Below are 20,157 nucleotides of genomic sequence, written 5' to 3' on the forward strand. Positions count from 1 at the left end.
ATGGAGTCGTTTGGGCTGCAGGGGACCTCAGGAACTCTCTAGCCCAATCTTCTGCTCAAGGAAAGGTAAATGCCGAGTTCTGGCCACATTGCTTAGGGCAGCTGGGTCTTGAAAGCTATCACAAGCAGACTCCAGGAGGCCCCTGGGCCAGCTTTCAGTTATCCTTATAGTCAAAATCTGATCCTCTAGAACTGCCCCTCCTTCACTTTATGACTGTCATCTCTCCTTCTCCCTCTGTGCATCTGTGCAGAGAGCCTGGCTTCAGCATCTTTGACATCTTCACAGTTACTGGAAGGCTGCTGTTACATCCCCCTGAAGTCCTCTCCTCTAGGCTAAAAAAAGCCCAATTCCCTCAGCTTCTCCTTGCAGGAAAAGCGCTCCAATCGCCTAGGAACATTGGCATGTACACAGCTTATTACATTTCTGATTTGCTTTCCTAATAATCTGTTGCTCAGCCAACTTCATTCTATAGCCTTACAACTTAGAGGCAGTGGAGCATGCTAGCACTTTTTTTTCTTGCCTTTTTTGAAAAATCAACAAGGTCCCACTGTGGTGTTTGCATAAATTACCATGTCTTCATGGAAAAGGTTTCAGAGAGTTATTTCAAAATGGCAGGTTCTGGGCTTTCCAGAAATCTGCACCAATATATTTCTTTATGCCCTGAATGGGATGGGGTCATATGCTTCACTGACATAAGCTGTCATAGCACCATTACTCTTATGGAATTTCATTCTTTTTTACTCCAGCTAAAGATTAGACCAACAGTTTCTCGTAGGAGGCTAGCCAGCATTTCAAATCACAGTCTTGTTATTTTGGCAGCTTATCTCTGTGTACAGAAACCAATTATTGCTGGAATGCATTCATTTTCTGTTCAGCTTTATTTTAAAGATTTAGCAACCCCTTCTTTCCCCTGCTGTTCCTAGATTACTTAAAGAACACCATAGCAGAGTGATCAGAAGGGATCACATTGGTAAAGAAAAAACAGTGGGCATTTTCTTTTAAGCATTAGCACACAAAAATCCTTACTTAAATACCTAAGGACACACGAGTCATCTGCTTACATGCACTAAACAAGAAAATCCCACATTCCTCAACAATGTTTCTTCAAGCCTCTGTTCTCCCAAAAATCCCCCAGCCCAGACCTCTGGAAATGCAGAGCTTCAAAGAGATTGCAGAAATGGAAAGGAAAGAGCAGTTCACGCCGGCAGAGAGATTAACCAGACCACCTGAACCACAGTGCCAGTCACAGGTGAAGAATGGTTAAATAACCTAGTTTTCACTCATGTTCAAGGTACATCTAAGTTTACTCCCTGAACACTTAGTCAGGCAAAAGCCATGGCCATCATGGCAGAGAAACAAAATCAAACCCAAAGGAAAGATTTTGAGAGGTTATAAGCTTTGTCCTCCTATTATAATTCATTTTCATATTTGGGGAAAGGAAAGCAAGGTCTAAATAGCATTTGCAAAAGTTTCATCTCTCTAATAATTTTATCAGTCTGCCACTTTCTTATATAATAGAATTTCCTTTTTCTCTGTACTTCTGTGAAGTCTGAGATATCATACCCAGTGCGACTGAACAACAGAATTAAATATCAGCTGAGCTCAGTTAGTTCAGTTGCACAGTCTCTTTCCTTCCCAAGAAATTCATTTTTTTCTGGAACTTTTCATTTTCAACTCAATCAGAGTTGAAGCAAAGGCGCAGAATGTTTTTAACCCATCTTGGATGGAAAGTAAGTAAAAGCCATGCTATGCACAGGCAATGTTAATGCAGAATTTTAGGAATGTTTGTTTCAGCAGCTGCTATTTGAGAAAAGGTCCAGAAAACCAGTTCCTATTTTGACTTTTGTCCCAAGCTCCCAAGATGAACCTGCATTCTTCTCTCTTGCCTCTTCTCTCTGGCTTCTGTGGTAAAGTGGGTGCCAGGTACTTTGGGAAGACCAAGCTCTCTCTGTGCTCCTTCAGTGGGCAAACGGGCAGGTCAGTGGTGCAGAGATGCTGGGAGTGTGTCAGTCCTGAGCCTGTGGAAAGGTGGGAGATGACACAGAAGAGAGAGAATTTGGGGGTCTGGAAGCTGTCTGAATAAAGGAGAGCCAGACATGATCTTTTCTGCTCGCTAAAAAAATGACATGTTTGATTCGCAAGCCCTTCTTCTCTTTTATCTTTTATATATGTATGTATATATATAGAGAGAGAAGACACAGAAGAAAAATTTCCTTGAAAAATATTAAACTTGGGTAGTTTGAAGTGGAAATGTTCTCATGAACTCTGGACCAGGCTGGTTTGATACCTGAATGCTTTGATGTGTGTTTGGATCAGGGTAGTCCTGCAGTTTAAGACCAGTTCTACCCATTTCTCTTTTCTTTTACTTTCTTTATATACAACTGTGTCTCCTTTGAAGAAGGGGAGAAGGACTGTCTGATCATGGAAGAAACCAGCAGGAGAAATTAACATTCAGATGCCAATTACCATTACCTGAAGAACCACCCAAGTGATGGGATAATTGAGCTGTGTCAATTAGTGAGACAGAAGCAACTGCACAGAGCTTGGACTACGGAAAGAACATAAGGTGGCTCATTTTAAACTGTTTTACCAGAACCAATGCATGGTGCTAGCAAGTAAAATAGCTGAGTGCTCTGATGGATAATACTCCTTGCTCATATATCCTCCAGTGCTTCTGCCCTTGTGCTCATGTACTGATCCACAGAGATGAGAGAGGGCAAAGCTGCGAGCTGAAACAGGTTAAGTTGACATTCTGCTTTATGATGTAACATAATTCAACATAAAGTTCACCCTTAAAAATAAAAATCATCTGGTCAGTCCTACTGCTGTTGATATCATTAGTTCAGTCACACAGCAGGGAAGCCCTCCTCTCCCCACTCTCAAATAGTTTAGGAAAAAAATAATCTGTGAAACACCTGAAAAATAATGCACATATTTACCAAAAGTAAAACAAGTCCCTATCTACATGGAACACAAAAAACTCAGAAGACAAGCTTTTCCTGTGCTATGCAAAGTCCCTGTAATTGTTCCATATGATGCACAGTTGAATGAATTTATAAATGACTGACATCTTACCTCTGTGATTTGAAATGAAAACCCATAAATTGTGTGCTAAGTATTAATTTTAGAGATAAAATATCAGCTTAACCACAAACAATTTAAAAGAAAAAGGAGAGAATACAACACAGAAAATGACTAAACACACAGTTCACATCAAAAATCTGTTCAAAATATATTATGCGCATTGGAACCAAGCCAATGAATGTAACTGCCCACAGCTCTCTGCGGTCCTTGTCATACAGACCAAAACTGGTTAACATGTATTTTAGCAAGATTTCTTAATTTTAGAGGTGCCTGATTCATAAAACACCCAATTCACTTATTTCAAATATCGCTTTAAAATTTTACAGAAAACATAAGAATCATATTTTAACACTCATGAGCTAAAATATCTGCGGTTTTCAGCAACTGGACATTTCCACGTACGAGCTGGTGGGATTTGTTCCTTCCTGTATGTATATTTTCCTGGTGAACACCAAGGGAGCTGCATACAGAGGGGGGCAAGCAGAGAGAGATTGGGACAGAGAATACTTTTCTATCCGCATGGAAATTTAAGGTTTCAACCGTTTTCAAATCCCACTGGCTTCAATACACTCTTCATCAACCCTAAAAAGGCAAAACCAAGGGTTCTGCTGCTGGGCTGAAGCAGTTAAAAAAAGCTGACTGGTGGGAGCCACACTAACCAGGGCTCACACTGACACCGAGCTGGGGCGAAGGATGCTGAACCCCAGACTCATGCTTGCTGCTGCTCAATGAGATGTTTCATTTCATCCTCGTCAGGCACTACAGGCTTCCCGATCTGCAGCTAATTATACAAGATTTATCTGTATGAAAACATGAGGATTAGGCAGGCAGTACAGCAGCTAAAATTTATTTGGAGGTTTTGTTTAATAAAAAGGTATAAAAAATAGGATTTGTACAGAAACAAATCATTTCTGAAACATGTATCTAAAGGCAAGTAGGGAGAGGAGATTAGCATTCAGGTTTTTTCTTTTCTCTTCTCCCATCCTTTCATGCTGCTGCTGAGGGGGGGAGGGGGGGGGTGGATATGAACTTGTAAGGCAGCAAGGAGTTGATACTCCCGGTAGACAGGAGACTGCTGCTCCTCCCCATGGCTCCCAAGACCCAAATATTCCTCACAGAGCTAAAATGAATTCTTTTACCAATCCATATTGTATACCAGATGTTTAGTTCATGAAGAGGTCAGTCCCCACAGAGCGAGATCAAACCCCCGTTATTCAAACCTCAAGATGACAAAAAACCCCGAAGGAAGCTAATGTTAAATTGCAGTGGATATCAAAGGTCTCCCCAGTTTCACCAGGAGTAGGATCAGTACAAGGCAGGATGGAGATACACATGGATGACAACATATGGATGAGTAAAGGTCAACACAGTTCCCACTGTGTGAGCTAACAAACTAAACCCATTTACGCTGTAGGCAGGAATTGACCTGAAATCTTCGGCATTACGCAGCACTTCCATGCAAAGGCTCATTTGGTTTTACAACTACTAGTAGCTGTGTGAGCAGCTCTTTCACTTATGCTGGACAAGATCATGACTCTTATTCATTGCAGTGAGAGATGAGAACACTGCTGGACTTTTTTTTTTTTTTTTTTTTTTTTACACCTTGGGTGAGAAATTCCTGCTATAAACATTTCCAGAACGTAGCTTTTAATCCCAACTTTTTATTTTATTCCCCTTAATTTTGGCAAAGACAGTTTTCAGTCCTATTTCTTTAAAAAAACTTCTTCCCAAACTCTCCCCCTGTATTACCCTCTCCTGCAGTTTCTTAGTAACATTAATTGGCTGTTGTACATTGATCGTAATCTGTGATACAGGTGAAGAGAACCCGACAGTACTTCATCATTTGTGTTTATAACTCATTTGCATAAGAGAGCTTTGTAATAAATCAGTCTCAAGACAAGTATATTTTGCAGGTTAAACACACAAACGAGAGTTTAATTCATCACCAACTTTTTCATCATACTTATATTTCATCACCTGATGAAATAACACCATGTGTCTCCATTTCATTTCCAAGAGTGCAGCGCTCCTCCTGGAAGATTTGCGGTGACTCCTACATGCACTTTCAGCACTTGCTCAACATCTTAGGCAACACGTTCTTGAAAAGCAGCTCTGCCACAGGATGACGCATAAGGAATAACACAGATGAATAATGGAACAAATACTATCAAAAATTGCCATGGTTCCCCCTTCCTTCTTCACTGCCATTTAACATTCTGATGAACTGAAATTGGAAAAATTACAAATAGCTGTACTGGCAGGAGAACAGTTTGACCCTGATTTTATAGGCAGGTGTTTTCTAAAAACTATATTTATGAACTAATCATGAACTAATTATCTTACAAATCTGTTTGTGGGAGGAAGGCCTGATATTTCTTCTCCATTTAGACTGCAAGCTCTGAGAAGCATGGACTGTCTGAGTCTTTATTCTGTACGGTGCTTACAGCGGGGACAGAATACAAATAAATTAATAAAAAAGATAGTAAAAATAACTTTTGTACAGATAACCTTAAAAATGATCGTAAAAATAACTTTTTTGTACACCTTAAAAAAAGCAGACCTGCAGGGCCCCTTTCTGCCTGGGACAAGCCCACACTGTGCTCCAGGTGCCAGGTGTAGAACATCTCCTAGAAAAGTGTTCTCAGTTGCAATTTGCAGTGGGATAATCAGTTGTAATTTGCCATCAATAATCAGTGCAGTCAATACTGGATTGCACTGTCATAATAACAAAAGACGATTCATTCCAGCACCAGCCAGACTTTGCACTCTGTCTCCTCGTACGCTAAGACTCGAAGAGACAGTAACCACCACTCTGGGAAGCTCACCATCGACATTGCGAGACTGGTCGGATGCTCTGTGTCACGCTCGCTTCTTCCCACAGGCTGGGCTCTGCGCGCAGGGATGGGAGCCCCGGCCTGCGCCAGGGATCTGGGGGGATGTGCTGGAAGAGCAAACCCAACCGCTCTGCTCCTGTGGCTTAGCGCCCACTCACTTCTCTCCAGCCACCACAGAGATACTCTCATAACCGTTAGGTTGCTCTTCATAACCGTTGGGCATCTTTGCTGAGTTATCCCTCCTCTCCTTCAAGACCTGCCAAACGGGTGTGCGGCTCAGCCGCCTCCAGCTGTCGCTGTCGAGGGTCCGGCACAGCGTGTCACTTCACTTCTATCACTGGCAAGAGCGCTGGGGGTCCACTGTCAGCAGGCTAATCTGGCCTTTCACCATAAGCTTCTCGCTGCTTTTATTTCCTCTCTCTTCCATGGAAGATGCATTTTTTCTGTAGCAGCTCTTTCTTGCTGTCGTGCTGCCTCACCACAAATCCTCCAAATTAAGCACCGTGTCATCTGTACATCTGGAATAGTTACAACTCTCACTACTGGCATTTCACTGTGGCTAAAGTAATTTTGTCAGCAGAAAATCTTCCTCTTCTTCCCAAGGCACATCCCAGCAGCTTAGGGTGTGATAGGGAGTCACTTTGTCCTGGTTATCTGCTGGAACTGACACCGTCATGGTCTCTGTGTAACCTGTACCTCTTCACTTGCACAGAGATGTACACTATTTCTGATGGAGCATCTGTTAAAATCAGTCACTTTACCAGTTTGAGCCTTCAAAAGTTATGGTAGCTCTTTGACTGTGTAAGAGCATGCCTGCTTGCAGTCTGGAACATAGAAGCAACTCTCCCAGAGCCCTTCCAAAACCAGATCAACTTCTCCAATAGCTGACACCATTTTTCTTTTCAGCATTTAATAGACTGTCCACTCACTGGAGTGTTGCAGCAAACCCAGCAGTAGGTGCAGAATAATTGCACCAGGCTGTCTTTTTAAAATCTCAAAGGAAAAAAATCAGTAACACCAAATCAGGAAATGAAGAGAAAAATTAATTTGATAATTTTCTAGTTTTATGTTTCTCATTTGTTTTAGTTCAATCCAGAGTCACAGAAAAAAAGTGGTTTGGATTTAGCTGGGATTTCACAAGGGTCCTAAAGCCATTGGAAGGCAGTAAGGTCTGGGGTTCCTGCATCCTACTCAACACCACTCAATACTAATGAGCTTCGGGTGCCTTACTCCCTCCTAAAGTTCAGACACACAAGTCAGATACTTAGGGAAATATGAACTGATCCATGGTATCTCTTTCTCTACACGAACACCCTCGCTTCATGAGAGACAGATAAATCAGCGTAACCTGATGGAAAAGCACACTAACTGAAATTCCTCATGCTTTCCACACGTATTCATACAGACTAGCTGATGCACAGGAACTTGGTAACCTTCATCAGCTGCACTGGGAGGAGCAACCTCATCACAAGGAGCAAAGCCTGAGTCGCTGCACTTGAAATAAGCAGGACTGATGTGCATAAAGCAAGATACAACATCAAAGTTGCATTAAAATTTAAATGCAATCCAAAAGATTTCAAGTATCTTCTCTCTGGAGTGCACTGCATAGGAACACAAGATTATTCAGTAACATTCATCCTGCAGGACAGAAAACCTCAGGCAGCATTTTGAGCTTTCAGGTCTCTAATATACTTTTAAGAATTTTTGTCTAAAACATACTCCTGAAGGTGAACTGAAAAGTGTTGTCAAAAGACAATTTACTTCCCAAATCTATTTAAATTTTTCAAAAAGCCAGGATTCACCTGCCAAGCAGGTCCAACACAGCCCTTTCTGCTTATCATATGACGATACAGCCCTTACCCAATTACATGATCAAATAGTGTTCTTGCTGTTAGATTTTCACCTCATGCCACAGGTTGAAGACATTGCAGAAGAAAGGTTGCTTTCTATTTGATCTTTCCATTTTTGCTGCCAAGATGGAAATATCAGTAGTAAAGAAGGTGAGAGGAAAGTGGAAGGAGCAGTGAACACTCTCTAGAGAGTGCTGATCACCAGCAGCATGATCAATAGGAAAACAAGCAAAGAACAGATAATTCTCTAACAGATGGTGGGAGACAGAGACAGCAACTGGTGTTGTTCTGTGCCATGCAGTACGGCAACCAGCATGACTGAGGGACAATGGCGAGGGTCACTCCACTGCTGTAGCAATGGATCAGATACCCAAGAGGTACAGAAGAATGTGTAAATAACATGCTAGAGGTGATGCTGGGGAGGTTTTACATGTGCTGCTCAGCACAGAAACGCAAGCACACAAAAATTGTCCCATTCACTGCAGATCTCACCAGCACAGGGAGAGGAGAGGTGGGTGAGACTTCTCCCAGTCTGGACATCATCTGACATACTCCAGTGAGGCTCAGAGCAGAGTTTTCTAACTTGGGTGAACTGAGAGAGATGATGATTTTGGGTCAGAAAATGTGTGTTGTAAATAATGAAATATAAAGCCAGAAAAGAACAGACCGAGCTGAAGCTCAGTGACGCAATGAAGATTTGAGCAGATACTGCTGCACAGTTGGAATGTTAAAATTTTCAGTGCTGTGCTGGCATTTCTCAGCTTCTGGTAAAAATAGCACCACTGATACGGTTACCAGGGATCACAAGAACCTGTGAGAAAGTTCCAGTGTTGAACAGGTATTAAAAATAAAACAGCCCGCTGGGAGTGTGGATTGAAAAGCCACAGGGAGAGGAGTGAGTTTTGCATATGTGAGAACAGCGACAAAATGCTGTGAAAAGCACTCGCAAGCAGGTTTGGAGCTGCATGTTCTGCACTCGCTTTAACAGAAGAGCGACAACAGCCGCTGCAATGTGGTACTGTGGTCTCTGCAGTATGATGATATGGTCCACAGCTTGCTACAGCACATCTAATGATTATATTAGATTATTCAACACAAATTCCTGGCTTTGGGTTAAAAGATTGGAGACCCAACGCCCACTTTCAACAGCACACCTACCAGGAAAGCACAACATAAACTTTTCCACCGACACTGCCAGCGCATCTCAGTCCTGAAATGCCATTCACACTGCATCAGACGGGCAAAGGAAAAGGACCTAGAGAAGACCCCAAACTATGCAGTTCTATATTTACACACATTTTTGACTGCGAAGATACAAAGTATTAAAGCAGCTCAATCCCTACAGTAGCATCCCTGTAACAGCAGCTGATGTCATGTGGGTCAAGTCCTTTAATCAAAGAATGTAGAAGTTACTGCAAATCTATTTTCTGGCATTTACAGTTGAAAGATAGCTGAAAAGAGAGAAAATCATCCTGCTGAATTGAAAAATAAGGCCTGAATGCTCTAAACGTATGTTACTCTTGACTTCAGCATCAACAGGAGAATAAATAAGAGTAGAAACACAGTATTTTATGAGACTCATACATAAATATATAAAGATCTTGAAGTATGCAAAGGGTCTGGTTGAATTAGAGTCATCACAGGAATTGCACCGAGTTCAGTTCACTTTCAGAGATCCTATCAAGAACACTGCTAACCTGCTGCTCACAGCTTGATCCCCAAAAAATCTCATGAAAGCATGGAACACACTATCAGCCATAGCATCTTCTATCACTCTAAAAACACACCTTATTATACCGATGCCGTTTTTTAACTCATATATATTCTGAAAGCAACCAGACAGCTACATCAGGATTCAAATGATCAGCTTAGGTAAGCAGATAAAACAAGGAAAGCAGAGCTACGTACATGCACAGACAGCTGCTCCAGTAGGATTTTGGTGGCTTCTGACACAAAAGGAAGACCAACAGAGAGCTCACATGCTATTTTCAGTGCACTCCAAGTAGCTAATAGACCACCTGAAGTATGAACACTGTTGAGAGTGGAGCTCGAAGTACAAAAAAATGAGCACAAAACATACCTGTGATCATATCATAGAATAAATATGCTGAACCAAAAGTTTGCCAGAAATACAGAGTAACAGCTGAACCTTGTGAAATTGTGATTTCACATTTTTTGTGAAGCTTGTGAGGCTGATGACATCATATTACTAAATCTCACACAGAACATATATAGGCAAATAATTTCCAACGTAAGTCATGGCAAACATCAGACAAAGAATCAATGTGATTAACAGTAACGAGCTTGCCATTGCGTCCCTTCCTAAACATCCACTTGTAACTGGATCATTTCAGAAAGGAGCTTTGAGTTCAAGATCAGAAGACAAGTGTGAGCTCATGACCTCAGCTACATTAGCAAGATGCCCTCCCTGTTCCGAGTTAAGGTACAGAAATCGCTATCTTCAGGCTCTGTCTCAGGGGTTTGGTCATACATGACTCTCAATAAGGGGCTTCTTTGCAAATCAGCATGAGTCATTCCTGCTGTGCCTTACACTTGTTACTTCTTTTGACCTACCAGGAGCATATTCCAGAGCTACTGTCACTGCAGTGTGATTCAATTAGCCCTCTCCCTCCCCACACCCTAATTCTCTCCTTTGCTAATTCTCTAGCCTGGAACAGCAGATGCCTTCCTATCAAAACTTTCAGTGCAGAGTGCTGACATTTGGAGATAAACAGAAAAGCACTAGACAGGCAGCTAATTCTCATCTCATCCTGCTCAGAATTTCGATTACAATTTGCTTTTAAGATGTCTATCCACAGCACTAGTACGGAGATATGTCAGACATGCAGCCCTGCTAATAAAAAGACAACATAGCACTTTGCATGTCAAACAACAGTGTAGATAGGTTCAGAAATTTCACAGCACATGTAAAATCCTATTAACTGCACCACCATTTGAAGACCCAATTTGAAGCTGCAGCAAAAGCTCATTCTCCAAACTGATTATGGCATTATAGAATACGCTTATCCCTCCGGGTCTGAAGATGTTATTTATTTAAGCTCCCTGACCCCAGAGGCCAAAATTCAGTAAACTTTGCTGCAGGCATAATAATTAGACATGCAAGAGCAGGCACCCCACGCGCTCTCACTGCACAGCCTTCTTCCCTTCGCCCCATGCTCACTTCCCAAGTACTAAGCCACCTAATCGGGCTTATGCATATGAGTGCAAGCATTTAAACCCATCATCATTTTAGGCACACAGACAGCCCCTGGGGTCAGGGAAAGTGAATATCTCCAGAAAATAACAATACAGTCCATTGCCTCCTGCTAAGGTTCAAATCACACCAGGAACGGAGAAAAAGCACCAGGCTGGCTGGCTCACAAAAACTGTCTCTTTGGTAGCAGATGAGTGTAACTCCAGTCTGTGCTCAATCCAAAGGCTCTCCCAAATTTAGAGGGCTTATTAGGCTAACGCGTCTGAGAGCTTAACACATCTCCTATCTACATCAACTCAAAGCTCTCAGATGCAGGACAAACTTTGAATCAGAGCCTGTGGCGACAGGAACCTGTGGGAGCTGAACAGTCAGCATCTCCTTCCAGCTGCTACTGGTTCAGCAGCTTGATGGCTACCAGTACCCAGCTAGGGCACATGGAAAGGCTTTTGAAAGACATCTGAATGAACCGAGCCTCAAACTCATGCACAAGAATCCCTTGCCCAACATCTTACCTGGTTTGCATTATCATCTCTCTTGCCTGCCAGTGTAAATAGGAGCACACCAAAGCCACGAAGAGGTGTCATAAGCATTGAACACGAGTTCAGCAAGGCAATCATTCCCTTGGAGGGTTTATAATTGTCATGGTTTCAGCCCAGGCCGTAACAAAGCACCACAAAGCTGCTCGTTCACTCCTCCCCCTCCCTGGCTACAGCAGAATGAGGAGAAAATATAAAGAAACGCTCGTGGGTCAAGACAAGGACAGGGAGGGATCACTCCCCACTTATGGTCACGGGCAGAAGACAGGCTCAACTTGGGGAAGAAACAAAATCAATTTAATTCGCTACCAATCAAACCAAACCAAGGCTGTGAGGAAGTAACGCCCGACCCGAGAGCAGCTTCCCCCCAGCCCTCCCGCCTCAGCCCCGCTCCCGCTTCTCTCCACCTCCTCCCCGCGGTGGCGCAGGGGGACAGGGAATGGCGGTTGGGGTCAGCTCACCACACGTTGTCTCTGCCGCTTCTTCCTCCTCAGGGGGAGGACTCCTCACTCGTCCCCTGCTCCGCCGAGGGGTCCGTCCCTCCCGCGGGAGGCAGCCCTTCCCCAACTTCTCCAGCGCGGGTCCTTTCTGCGGGCCGATCTTCAGTCACAGACTGCTCCAGCGCGGGCTTTCCCGGGGAGGCCCGGCCATCGTGGGGGGCCGCCCGGCCATCTTGGGGGGCCTCCCCTCCTTCTTCACCAGCCTCGGTATCCGCACGGGGGTTTCACATTCCCATCTCCTCCCCCACTGCAGGTTTCCCCTTAAATCTGTTCTCCCGCAGGTGTTACCACTGTCACTGAGGGGCTCGGCCTGGGCCAGAGGAGGGTCCGACTTGGAGCTGGGGTAGCTTCCAGCAGCTTCTCACAGGAGCCACCCCCAGCAGCCCTGTCCCCCACCACAAAAAAAAAAAAACCACCCACCACACAAACCCAAATCACTGATCTACATTAAATAGAACCTCTTCACCTGGGCATGTTGTTATGGCCACTTGACTTGGGTACTTAATACAGAAGCACTAAATGGCAGCTTAGGTATTTACAGGAGCCTTCCTCTAAAAGGAGGGGGAAAAGGATGGGCAGTAGCAGCATATGAATGTGCGTGCTGATGAACAGAATGGGACACTTCAGTGATCTGCAACAATCCTTATCAAAGCCATGAATATATTTAATTTGGCTTCAGAAACTCATTCAGCTTTTGGTCTCACAGTTGCCAACCACAAGTATCATCCACCTTCAGAGCTTGGCCTATGCAGACCCCTCCAAAAAGAGAAAAAAACCAACGCAATAAACAATTCAGCTTTGTTGATCAATATACTTAGTGCATCATGAAGCCATGGGTTCAAGACATATCTTAGCTCTGAATGAACACTAAAAACAAGATCTTTTTCAGTAAGTTGGTGACTGCTTCTAATAATTTCTGTGCAAGATGTCACATGCATCTCACCTTTGCAAGAACTTACTGCAAAGGAACGAATGACCAGAAGAGGCAATTGGTATACACAGCATTGCTGTTAGAGTGATTAGGATCAGAACCGAAAGCTTAAATTAATTGAAAATCTGCTTCCTCACAGCTGAATTTGTTTTAAAGGATCTACTGAAGTCATCATAAGATTATTCTTACCCTCAATAAAAGCTGTTCACAAGGCAGACTGTATGCCAGCTGCAATATTCCCATCCACATGAAACTCCCTATGTTATAAACCAACAGAGCCAATTCTATATAAAATTCATGTATTTATTGAGAATAGCAAGCAAGCAGTGCTGGGCAGCCGGGGAGTCCACGCTCCACCAACAGCTCGCAACTTTATGTTATAGTTACATTTCTTATATACAGTTCATGCACCCCTTTCTTGTAAGTCTCCGCCTTGTCCTGCTGCTTCTTTCTTCACTGGTGCAGGTTTGTTACTAGGCAGATTCGGTTGATCTTCTCAAGGTTGAGTGTCTTTTGATGTGGAATGTCTTTTGATGTGGAGAAGTGCAGTCTTGGCAGAGTTAATTCCCTTATCTGGTAAATTATAGCCGTTGTTTTTTCTTTCCTCCTTATCTAGTAAGTTATAGTTGTTGTCTTTTTCCCTCCTTATTTAGTAAGTTATAGCCATTGCCCTTTTCCCGTGACCTTCCCACAACATTTAAGCAAGCCTTGTTATTTACACAAGGCCTCTGCTAAATCTCAATATGTCTCTTCCCCCTTCCCAATTGGTATGTAAGTCTTATTGTCTTCTTTCAATTCAACACGAATTACACAATGTCAGGGAACAATTTAGTTCCCTGTTGATTACACCCTACTATGGAAACAAGCCAGAAAATGTAACACAGAAAACTGCTTGAGTTGGAAACCTATAGGTTTATAAAAGGATCTCTCGCCAGACTCTCTTGCCATTAGCACTCCTGAACGTGGCTAGTCAGGGTTTCCAACAAGTGCACCCATTTCCCTCAAACCCAGTCGGCGGCCAGATGGCCAGGACAAGCTCACAAGGCTGTTTCCTCAGGTCCCCCACCGCAGAGAGCGGCTGGCGGGACAGCGAAAGGTGGTTCAGTGTGTGCCTGGGAAGTAGGCAACGAGGTACAGACACCAGGCAAATCCGACAGTCTGTCAGGCTCAGTGCAGAGCTTCAGAAACCCTGCGTAACAGTGCCCCTGAGCACACCAGCACTGGAAACGCTGTGGCTTTGCTGGGACAGATGTGTGAATGTATAACGGGAGGAGAGTGAGGTGGTACCGCCAATCGATATCACAGCAACAAGCAAAGCCTTTTCATTGTCCCACACAACTACATCCACTAAATTCAGATGGCTGTTTCCAAATACACCTTCTTCCAAAGCTCTGGTTAATAGCACAGGGTTCCCAAAAGGCTGTCAAAACATTACTGCTAGCAAAGCCTGGAGGGATTTTTCTGCCTCTGGTAGAGTTAATCACCTATTTGGAGGCTTTTGGAAGCACACACACACACACCCAACTTTCCTGACAGACTTCTATGGCTGAAAGACAGCCTGTGCGCCCACAGGGTAGACCAAGTTGTGCTATACAACAGGTATTTGCAAAAGATTTCCCTAAGAGCTATAAATCCATACAAGTTCTCCCCTCTGCACCTTGCCTCAAAGCAACACTTTGAAGACTCTCTGCTCTACTAGCAACCTATCCAAGACATTTTCCAAGAGTGCTTTGAACAAACACCAAGCAATAAAAGCTTATTTGCCAAATGACGTTACGTCTTTGGTTGCTAGATTTCTAAGTACTTTGTTGTCATACAAACAGCATTTATCCTACTCTCTGCAGAGGTACCAGGCTCATCCCAGCCTAAGAATGGCCCCTTTTATTAAAAACACTTGTTAAAATACCAGCAGCATCTCACTATGCCAGTGCAGGCTCTGAGGAAGCAAAAGCCAGCCAGCTAATACCCTGGATTTCATGATAATCTTGACTTCCTCTCCACTTCAGTAAAATATTTGCACCCAATCTACAGGAATGATTTTCTGGCCACATTGTATGTATAGAATATATCTTGTGTTGATTCTATTGGGTAAACCATGAAGTCAGACCGATCAGTATTTATGGGCACTGTAGGTATTTTCCCCTCACAGTTTAATAGATTTCCACCAGAGCATTCACGTCATTTCTCAGGTGCTATAAAACATAGCTCTTCCCTACACACTGGTGTTTTATAGTGAACACTGTATATCAGATCAGTAGAAGCTGATATTTTAGTCCAACTCTGCAATTTTCAATGAATCACCACCCTCCTATGAATATCACGATACTATTTTGGCATGGGATTTTTATGCTTTAACATTAGAGTATACAACAGCTAGCTGCATGTACTTGAAACTGTATTCAGCTCAGCAAGCTGTCCATACATAGTTGCAGTCTGAGTTCATACTGCCAAAAAAATTAAGGTAAAGGAACATTCCTTAATAACAGCCATTGCAATATTTACTGTATCAGTAGCAGAAGCAGGGCATTGCATGAAGAATAAAATACAGGTGCACCCAACTTGTGCATAGTCATTATCCGGGGCTCCAGACTAGTCAAGTTTGTTGGGGGGGAGGAGGTAGATTTGAGCAGAACGTAACTTTTACAGAAATACCAACAAGAGGACTTTTGCACAACTTTATCTTAAAGCACAAGCAGTTTAGTTGAAACCACAGATTTCATCTCCAATACACCCTATGGGATTTCTTCAGGGTAAGCTCTCAAATACCATGGGATTTCTCTATAATTTTTTTCCCCCAATTCTTTCATTAGTAAAACATTAGCACAACCCCTTTCCACACCCTCTGAACTCTGCTTCACTCATTTAAGCACCTTACAAAGCTTTAATTGTCAGACTAATTATGTTAAAGCCAAATTCACCCCTATCTAACCACGATTTTGAAATACACTACAAGGAAACAATGCTGTTAATTAAGGTGGGACCCCGACTAATGGAGGAACACATTTACCTACAAAGTGGCAATTAGGACATTCTCCTTCCACTTTCCCAATACAATTTGTGAAACAAGCATGAGTTTTGCTGCTGATTACAGACTTCTTCATAAACAAACAAGGCTCAGAGTTTTCCGGGTGCAGTTTTATGCATCCCAACTTCAGAGCGCTTAGCTGAGCATCACTGACTGACCAGCCGAGGTCATGCCCGCTCCCCTCTTTTGCAGCCCCTCCTGCAGGAGCACCACTACTGCTGAGCAAGGAAGAAACCGTGTGCCTGGCACATTTGGCCTCATTTGTCTGCACACACCTGCTAAAGGTGAAAAGCTCTGTACTGTGCTGTTGTAGCCAGCAGTTTCTGTATCTATTTGCAGAAGATTTTGCCTTTCCTAGTGTATCTTCATCCCCGGGGAGTTCTGACTAATCCAGGCTGGATTTTCAGAACCACCCAGAGACATGCGATCCAGATTTCTAAGGCAGACTCAAGCCTCCTTGCACTGCCGCTGCCACAGGCTGCACTTTGCCTTTTTGCTGCAGGAAACGGGTGGATAAGCGAGTTGTGCTGAGCAAGAGTATCGGTGGCACTTACTTTTGATCCAGGACTTTGAGCAGCTGGTGAACGCTGGGGTTTAGGTAGTTTTGACGTGCTCACCAGTGCAAACTTCCCAGGTAAGAATTTATGCTAAGGCAACCTCAGAATTATGTGAAAATTGAACGGGAACTTAATGAATGACATTCATGGTGTCAGGATGTTGGCCTTAGGTACATAAATGCCTTTCCAAGTATTGCCATCTGCCAGGGTATTCAGCTGTAAGTAATTTGCTCATGTTCTTTTCTCAAAGGTAGCTTAGGCCCTCATGATCCTCATTTCCATTGATGCCAACTGAACTTGGGCTCCTCAGAGCCTGTCGCCTCTGGTTTATGTGTGGATCCTCAAACACTGCTTATGTCTGAGGTGCTCTACTGCCCAACAGCAAAGCTAGGTACCCTTGAAAAGTCGCTAAATCCATTTTAAAATGACGTTCTCCTCTTGGCATTTGTACCCTTCACACACCAGTGGCTGATTACCACAGCCTCTCTTAGTTGCTGTTTATCCAATTGAAACATTTTGTTCTTTTAATCTTCCCTTTAAGTTGTTCAAGCTCCTTAATCATTTTTGTTGTATGTCCCTGACTTCATTGTAATACACAGCTTGCTGGCATTTTGGTACTCTTGATAATAACACTTGTAAGTTAATAGAGTCATGCCAAGAATGAATCTGCCCAAATTTACAGAAGCATTTTTAAGAGGCCCAAAACCTCCAATACCTCTTCAGACAACACCGGTAAGACTGCACCTAGGTTTCTGCATATCTAAATACTAAAATTTGTAGGGAAATTAATGACTTGATTATTTCAACAAAGTTAAAAGATGGATTGTTCCCCCCCACACTTCTTACCAGCATAACGTACTACAGACTTGAGCCAAATTGCCTTTCCTCCATCAACCTCAGATTTCATTGCCCCCACTTGCCCCCCAGTTTTCTGATGGGTTGCTGCTTTCCCAGACTCAGCTTCCGCCTGATGCACGCAGCTCCCGACAGAGAAACTGCACCTTGGAAAGATTGTACCAGCAAGGAATCCTTTTTCCTTCCCAGGCAAAGACTGCACCTCAGCTTATTTTCTATATACAAGATGTAACACTTCTATAAAAAGTCTCATTTTATATATCTTCAACTTTTTAACCTTTCTGGTGATCCCTCTGTAAAATTATTTTACCTTTACATGATTTCCCAAGCAGTTCAACAACTTTGTGCTCCATGCATAGTGAAAAGTGCCCTTAAGGGAAGGCCTCTGAATGCCATCTGAAGCATGCATTAGTTCCTGTACCTGCACACTGCTTGCTTAAAAAACAAAACAACCCCCCCAAAACAACCCAAAACACCTAAACCGGGTAAACTTGGAAGGGAAAAAAGAAAATTCTTAGCTGTCCTAGCTGAAAACACAGTTGTGCCTTACGGTACCCATTTAGATTCCAGAAAGAATGTGTTTTAAAAGGCAGTGCACTGAATCACACAAGCAGAAAGCAAGCTGCTTGAGGCTGTCCATTTCTTCTGGCTGTCAGGGTTTTTCAGGTTTGTTTTATAGTTTCCTCTGGCTCTATAAAATACTTTGACATACTGCTGCAGACCTCTGGCTTGCTTTCTATTCCATTTTTTTCTAAGTGAGATGCCACTTTGAAAGGCATTGAGGCATCACTGCTAAATTACACCCACCGTTTGTGCAGACAAGCATGTAGTGAATTTACTCCTACTTACCAGTTCAACACTTAATTCAGTTCAGACTTGGGAGCACACTGGTGACTAAACCCCTGTGCTAGGCTAGACTGGCAAACTAGGAAGAGGCACGCAGCAACCCCTTCCCCCCCAGTTCCATGCGCACATTTACCTTGGTTAGTTCAGTGGGTAGCTCTCATTTTCACCTTTCTTGTGATGACTTTGTTCCATTTTTTCATGTTAGACAAAGCAAGACTTCATGCAGCAAATCAACCGTTTGGTAGGCCAAGTTAAAAAAGACAAAAAAATAAATTAACACAAGATAATTGCATTCTAGTCAACCTAGTACTTTATTTCTGTGAGAATAAATTCTAAATTTACCTGTTGCAAATAAAAATGTTTGGATATGCTTATAGATCTCTAGCATTAAAACATTAAAGCCTACCTGGAATTAAGTGAATAACCGATCTGAAGCTTTCTATTCCTTTTTACCCCAAAAAACCCAGAACCAATAAATCAGATCAACCAGATTTGAGTTGATCAAAACATTCACTAAATTAACATTAAAAATCTTTCCAAAACTCAAGCCAGTTTGTTTTGGCATTTTCAGATTATAATTTTGATTCACCAAATTCACACTTTAATTATTTTCAAATTTTGTTCTACTGAAAAAAAATGAATAAAACTCTTTCAAGCTAACCTAAAATTAAGTTTTTCAGTTTTGCATAGAGACTTTAAAAAGCAATAAGTACTTAAAAAGTATTAATTTTAGCTAAAGAAAAGCTCTTATAGTGACAGAAACAACAATTAACAAGAGAGCATTTTAAAAAATGCTTATAAATTTACTTGCATAAACAAGTGTGCATTTGCACAGGGACTCATATTATACAGCTGTACCAAAGTAACCGCGAACAGCAGCAGAACAGCGCAGCTTCTTTCACGGGTGCCCTTGACCCTTAAAACAGAGAAAAGGAGGCCTGACTTACGAAGCAATTTTGGTTTCGTCCTAGCCCAATTGCACCATTATTTATTGTAGCTTTATGCTGTCCCCATCTTTGTATAAGGTTTCCATGACACAGGCTGTTTGAATGAAGTAATTGTGTCAACTCATTAACTTCTGGGGTTTTCCTGCTCTTTTACACTCTAAGGCTCAGCAATCCCAGTAACAGGCAGCCTGGTCAGTCGATGCTGGCATCACCCCAGCCCCAGGCACAGGAGGTCTGCTCTCAGCTGACAGCATTTGCTTTTATGGGTGATGGAGAAATGGAAAATTTCTAAACCCAGCACCCCATTTCACCCCTTGGGGGCTGAGCGGTGCCCGCTGCGCTGTACTGGGGAGGTCAGCCCTCCCCGGCCCGAGGAACCACCCGCGCACGTTTGTCTCGAGGCTGCAAAGGACTGTTTCGCCTTTTGCTCAGCTGAACGCCCACAGTGGTGGGGGGTTTGTTCCATCTTAATGAAAAAAATTTGTAGAAATAGATGGTGCTACGAAAAGAAAGGTGTCTGTGAGATGGCTGGCTTCAGATGACATCAATAACAGGGGCGAAGGAGAAGGGTAGAAAATGTATTTTCATGTACTACAGATATTGTTCTTCAGAGACAAATTATACCAGCAAACACAAGCTCCCTGCCAAGATATAAATATCAAGCTGCTGATACAAGCCTGCTTTTGCTGGTAGCTAGTTCAGCGATTTGGAAATGATGCCAGAGGAGGGTGCAGAATTACAGATGTTGCCTCCGATGTCACCCACAGCAAAGGTGCTGAGGGGCCCATTTATTCTCCAGGAATAGCAGCGTCATTACTAAAAAATTCCATGATGACATTGAGCTGTTGAAGTTGTACCAGCTTCTTTCTTTTAAAGGTAATATCAGACTTCACTTGGAAACATATTAAATTACAGACATTTTTCAAACCAAAAGAGGCTGAAGTAAAGCAACCAACATAATCTGCTAATGCTGCTTTA

The sequence above is a fragment of the Accipiter gentilis genome, chromosome 26, assembly GCF_929443795.1.
Source record: "Accipiter gentilis chromosome 26, bAccGen1.1, whole genome shotgun sequence".
NCBI classification, from domain to species: Eukaryota; Metazoa; Chordata; class Aves; order Accipitriformes; family Accipitridae; genus Astur; species Astur gentilis.